This window comes from Tenrec ecaudatus, chromosome 14 (assembly GCF_050624435.1).
Source record: "Tenrec ecaudatus isolate mTenEca1 chromosome 14, mTenEca1.hap1, whole genome shotgun sequence".
NCBI classification, from domain to species: Eukaryota; Metazoa; Chordata; class Mammalia; order Afrosoricida; family Tenrecidae; genus Tenrec; species Tenrec ecaudatus.
Genome location: NC_134543.1, coordinates 103558917 through 103565849, shown reverse-complemented (window position 1 = coordinate 103565849; position 6933 = coordinate 103558917). Strand labels below are relative to the sequence as shown.

General features: G+C 43.9%; 1 pseudogene; it reads left to right on the top strand.

Moving 5' to 3' along the window:
* The first annotated feature begins 453 nt into the window (after positions 1-453).
* On the top strand, positions 454-1271 carry LOC142425753 (vesicle-trafficking protein SEC22b pseudogene; annotated as a pseudogene).
* Positions 1272-6933: the final 5662 nt, after the last annotated feature.

The following is a 6933-nucleotide window of genomic DNA, read 5'->3' as shown; positions in this document are numbered from 1 at the left end:
GCCATGGAGCCTATTTCAACTCATAGAAATCCCACGTGGGAACTCCAGGAATGTAAATCTTTTTGAAAGCAGACAGCCACCTGTTTCTCCCATGGAGTTGACTGCTGGGTTTGAACCTCTGACCTTGTAGCTACAGTCTGACACATTGCCGACAGCACCACTAGGTAATGCTTTAAACAGAACAGTGTGTGTACTAGGGGTGGATCCATGTTATATGGGACCTGACACTTACACATGTTGATACAAAATTAGATCCAAGAGCAGATACTTAGAATGCTGAGGGAAATCACATAAAAATATAAAATTTAGCCGGCCACCTCAGCGGGGACCAGGGAGTGGGGACACCGGGAGCGGAGTCTTGCGAAGTACGGTGGAGAGCGAGCTGTTGCCGAGGACGGCGAGGACGGCGCCAGGACCGCCGGGGCCAGCGTTTGGTCCCTGTCCTCTGCGAAGATGGTGCTGCTCACGATGATCGCCTGAGTGGCGGACGGGCTTCCTCTGGCCGCCTTGATGCAGGAGGACGAACAGTCTGGCGGGGACCAAAGTCAGGCTAAACAACTCTTTCGAAAGCTGAATGAACAGTCCCCTACCAGATGTACCTTGGGAGCTGGAGCCATGACTTTTCACTACATTATTGAACAGGGTGTATGCTACTTGGTTTTATGTGAAGCTGCCTTCCCTAAGAAGTTGGCTTTTGCCTACCTAGAAGACTTGTACTCAGAGTCTGATGAACAGCATGGAAAGAAGGTGCCCACTGTGTCTAGATCTTACTCTTTTATCGAGTTTGATACCTACATCCAAAAAACCAAAAAAGAAAAAACTACATTGACAGCCGTGCTCGGAGAAACCTGGGCTCCATCAACAGAGAATTGCAAGACATGCAGAGGATCATGCTGGCCAATATTGAGGAAATGCTACAGCGGGGAGAAGCACTCTCAACATTGGATTCAAAGGCTAACAATTTGTCCAGTCTGTCCAAGAAATACCGCCAGAATGCGAAGTACTTGAACATGCGTTCCACTTACGCCAAACTTGCAGCAGTTGCTGTATTCTTCATCATGCAAATAGTGTATGTGCGATTCTGGTTGCTGTGAGCTAGTGAATCCAGTCACTGACCAGGAGAACCTAGAACCCAGCACGTGTATGTTTTCAGGAAGCTGAGCTCACGGGGATGTGTATTAGAATCCACAGTAGAGTCCAAGTGGAACTTCTGCCTCTAAAGACCTGGCAGGAAATGATGTGTCCTGAAAATGAAAGGTCCGCCTCATCTAAGGAAGCTTAACCCTGTGTAGAAATTCTCTGTTGGGGGCAAAGGCTTTCTCTGGGTGCTAAGCCATATTTGTTAGGGAACAGTAGATTCTTGCATTTTGTGTTTCCTTCCCAGTGTTCTGTGTTTTTTAAACAGCACGGACTGGAGCATTCTTCCTCTCTAATGGAGCCATCAGTGAGAGTTAGCTTAACCAAACTGTGCCAGGAAGATTCCGAAATCCCATCAGAGAAGCCAGCACTCGGGGACGTTTTTGATTCTAATCAGCATTCCTTCTGTTGGTGACACTTGTGATTTTCTTTCATCTGGATTTTTGATGGGCTTCAAGCAAGACTCCAGAATGTGAAGGTTAGTTGCTGGGCTGCACAGATCTTATCTTTCGGCCCCTTTAGGAAAGGTAACCCTGTTTTCCTCCCTTTTCTTGTATTTTGCTTATTGTACAATTGTTTTAGGATTAAATGAATAATATTCCGAAAAAATATATAAATTTAAAAAATCTGATCAATATTAATGTCATCACATAAAAATTTGTTATTTAATAACAAATAAACACCTTTACCTTTCTGTATTCAACACCAATTTTGTAATGTCACTTTCTCTAGAGCAAACAGCAGACAGAAAACAGTCTTTCCTAGGGATCCCATCAGAAGCTTTTGGATAGAGTGGAAGAAATAAATAGAACCAAATTCAAAACCATAAACAAGACCAGGCTTACTGGTCAGGTAAAGATGGTGGAACCCTGAAATTATGGCCCTACGTCACCCTTCAGGTCTGGAACTGGCTCAATTTTCAGTCAAACAGCAGACAGGGCTGGCGACATGGGGAATAACTGCACTGGTCAGCTATGCACATCTTAGAATAATCCACCATTTGATGTAAAAACCACAACCAAACCAAACTCACTGCCAAAGAGTCGGTTCTGACTCATAGTGACTCTAAAGGACAACATAGAACTGCACCAGTGAGTTTCTGAGACTGTAACTCTCAATAGCAAGCCTCCTCTTTCTCTCAAAGAGCACCTGGTGGTTTCGAACGGCTGACCTTTCTGTTAGCAAATGTAATGGCATAATCGCAACTGTGTTATTAGGCTAACGGATTCTGTGCCTCAGAAATTCAAAAGGAGGCTCAGAGGATTTGCCATGTCTTTGGCCCATAATGGGAAGACGCAGAGGCTGGGTGTGATATGACAGCTGGAGACTGGAACTCTCAGAAGATTCATTCTTTTCCAAGTGTGGAATCTGGGCAGGTAGAATGAGGACTCTCAACTCTAGTACCTACTTGTGACTTCTCCATGTGGCCTGGCTTCCTCACAGTATGGTATCCCTGGGGCAGTGGAACTTCTTACATGGTGGCTCTGTGTGTGAGCGTGACAGCTATCAAAGAGAAGGTTCATCACCTTTTATGATCTCACCCTGGATGTCAAGTCACATCACTCCTTATAGTGTGCTTGTTACAAGAGTGTCACAAACTCACCTAAGAGTCAAGAAGAGGGGACTTGGCCTTCCCCTGCTGTTGGGAGAGTGGCAAGGTTCTTGAAGAGCATGCAGATCATGGGCCATTGTCACAACATCTTCAGAAAAGAAAATCTGCCATGACTTCAGTTGAATTTCTCTCCTATCTGAGCAATTATAGATGTGCGAGAAAGGAATTATGCTAAAATCTATTTCTAAAATGTTGATGAGATTATATATATATATATATATATATATATATATATATATATATATATATATATATTCAAGGCATGGTTGAAAACATCCCAAAATTGAAGAGGACTTTGGTTTTGATCAGATGTCAAAGAGAATGAAATCTTCTACTTCATGTTCTGAATGACTGCATTTCGGTAGATTACTTTCTGTCTCTTGTTATTTTGAGCCTCCTTTTCTCTTCCTCCACATAATTATTCAGGGACCAAAGACCGCATTTGTACTACAATATGACCTCTGACCTTGGACCTTTATGTCATGAAGCCAGAGGAGCTTCTAAACCAAAATGATTCGCAAGAAGATGACAATATGGGCAACTAATGGAAATATCACAGAAATATGTCTCACTGCCTCAAAATTAAAGTTTCTCTCATGCATCTTTCCCTTTGCCAGATGATAAAATGCCTAAAGTCACACTGATGCTAAAATCAGGAACGGAGGAATGGAAAGAGAATGGGAAGACAGTGGCCTTAACCAACTGTGGTTCAAATAGCTTATTCTTGCGAATTTTGCTACAGCTTAGGAGCACAGAACTTATTTTATTACTCCCAAGCCTTTGAAGAGCATGTGCGCGAGGAAGACCCAGCTCTAAACAGCGTTGCTTTACATTCAACCCCCTTCGGCCCAGCACGTGGTGTCATAGTAAGGATCATTGAATCACAACCAAACTCACTGCTGTTGAGCCAATGAAGACTCCAAGCAACCTGCGGGACAGGGTTGAACTGCCATGGACATTTCGGAGACTGTAACTCTTTAAGGGGGTAGTAACTCTTTAAGGGGGTAGAAAGGCCCGCCTTTCTTTGGGCTCCATATTTGTTTCTGGTAGATTTCCTTTTGTGGCAAAAAGACTACTTCTGGCAGCTCCAGCTCCATTCAGCGGGAAAGAGCAAGCGCCCCGTCTGAAGCTCAAGCACCAGGATTTCCTTGAACTAGACCAATTTGGGTAAAGAATTCAATGAATTGATCGCCATGGCCAGGGGAATTCCATGCAGTGATGGGCTAGATGCTAAACGTGCATTCTTGTCACTGGAGGTGGTGTCCATTCCACCTAAACTGAGGCAAGGGGCAGTGAGAAAGAGAGGGTTCCCAGAAGAAAGTAGGGATATGCTTTCCTAGAAGGAAAATGAAGGAGTTATAGATGCTGAGTGAAAAGACAACGGATGCTCAGTATTGTGAGCGCAGAGGAAAACTTGAGACAAGGAAGTTGAAGGGGGAATGCCCTGCATGATAGAAGGGATGGAGAATACAGGTGCTTACGACCTCCTCCAACTTATCATCTAGGGTCAGATCCTCTCTGGGACATACAGGCATGCCCTTTTACCAAAACTCCATTGGCCTGGGTGAGCAACATATGGCTCTTCCATGCCCAGCCATGACCATCAACCCTCTGTCTCTGTGACCTGCCCTCTGTCCTCCTTGGCTTACCTCTTCCCTTCCCTTCTCCCTGAACACAGCCCTTGCAAGGTGGAGGGGGAGAGCTCCACTACTTTAGCCTGGGGACAACAACTTGGCTTCACTGTCCCACCCCACTTCCCACATTGAATCTCAACCAAATCAATGCCTTACATCTTGGCATATAAAACGATTGAAAGGGCCCAAGTATTTCCTCTCCGTCCAGCAGAACCTGCAGCCCTCCTATATTGGGAATTGATCACATTGACACGTTGAACAGTGGCTTTTTCATCTTTGTCCAGGCAGAAACCTTTTGGGAGAATTGACAAAAGATCTGCACTCTCCAATATGGCAGCCATGAATTGACACCTGTCACCACTGAACACCTGAAATGTAGTGAGACTGAACTGAGCTGGGTTGCAAATGTAAAGCACGCATTGACTCTGAAGAGTTAGTGGATGAAAAAATAAACATGCAAACTATCTCAATAAATGTGGATACTGATTACATATTAAATTGATAACATTTTGAATATATTGGATTAAGTGAAACATTATTTAATTATGTAATTATATATGATGTGATACTAAAATAATTACTAAAATGAAGTTCACATGTATGTCTTTCAACTGTTTTATTGACATATAATTCACAGGTCATATAATTCAATGGTTGAAACATATTAAAAAGAATTGTGTAAGCACACCCACAATCAATTTCAGAACATTTTCTTTATTTATGGACTGATTTTTATTAGCTTTCCATTTCCCCACAACTTCTGCTGCCATAACCCTAAGCAATTAATAATCCAGGTACTGTCTGTACAGATTTACCCTTCCTGGATTTCTTATAAAGAAAAATATACAAAAACAAACAAACAAACAGAAACACCCAATAGCAATAACAAAATAAAAGACCCCAAAATTTCTCAATCCAAAGGAAAGCCAAAGGTAATAAAAACTCAAACAAATCTCAAAAATTCACAAGAGGTTTAATCCCCATGGGGATCCTGCAAATGGATTTGGGGGGTTCTCAATCAACCACAGTCTTCTGGAAACTGGGTGCCCAGAAATTCACATGTATATGATAATTTTCACATGTATATATATATATATATATGATAATTTTACTGGAGGCTCTTTCAACTCTTGTTACAATCCATGCAGCAATTGTATCCGACATAGTAGGACACAAAGGCACGAGGACAAGCATTTTAGGTATCGATGCTAACGCTGGATGTTGTCACAGTGAGGGCGGCGCTTAGCCTGTGAGCGAGGCTGTGAGCGTGACTCCCTCGCCCATAGCGGGCTCCAAGTCGGATTTTCCCTTTGCCTCTCAAGCAAAGTTATGAACACCGAGATTGTTTTTTTCTTCAAACTTTGCTGTTACAGGAGTGGAAAGTTCAAACTTGGAGCTGTTGGACAGCCGAAGTATCACTGTATTTAAAACGCGTCGAACAGGAGAGGAAATAAACGATCAGGCGTCACGTCTTAACCCAGTGACACCGCCATCATCGCACGCGCACGTTCTCCGTCTGATGGCAGCTACGGGTCGGTCAGAGGGGGATTCACCAGGGGCTTACTCCATGTTGGGAGGCTGCAAATGGAATTTGGGTTCCCATTGTCATCCACTGCCTCCTGCTAATCGCATACCTACATAATTCTGCACGTAATTTCAGGGACTCTCGGCACTGTCCTACATCCAACCCACGAACCCTCCCTCCAAATTCAGAATCTCTGGTGAGTCAGAAATTGTGTGTTTTCCCACAGACCCCAAATCTACCACCTCATTAATAGATAGATGGGAAACGGAGAGCTCAGTTCTCCTCTCAGGCCAACCAGCTGAGCCTGGGGCTTCTGTCTTGTGGGGTTTGGGAGTACCTAACTTGTTCACACTGGTGGGGGCTGGAAGTCACTTTATAGGGGTCAATGCTGTGACTCTACCTATATCTATAGGGGTCTACTTATATATACACTATCTATAGGGGTCAATGCTGTGACTCTACCTGTTCCCATATAAATCAGTTCAGGGGGAAAGTGTTAATTCACACCCCAGGGGGTACATGTTCTCAGGACTCTGGAGCTCTGGGATTGCTCTGGGCCAGACCACAGAAGCCACAAATAAGGAAGGTGATTGGACTCCAGCCCAGGAAGGGGAGAGGGGTCACAGAGACATTCAAGGGCATAGACTGAGCCCTGCTCCCCAGTCATCGGGCGACTTTAAATTCCATGCCGTCTGTGTTCAACCTACACCTGATCTGTGCAAATCAGGGATACTTCACCTTCCCTTATTTTTCACTTGTTCATAGACCAGTTTTCTTTCTTGGCCAACTTTGCAATAAGACATTATAAACGAGCGTGGCTTCATGTGCCTTGCAAAGCAAGCCCAAACAAGTTCAATTAGATAGTGAATTTATGCCATTTTAGGGGAGCAGTTCATGTTCTTATACACATGATGGCTTAGACCAGTGGTTCTCAACCTTCCTAATGCTGCGACCCTTTAATACAGTTCCTCACGTTGTGGTGACCCCCCCCCAAACAAGTTATTTCCGTTACTCCTTCATAACTG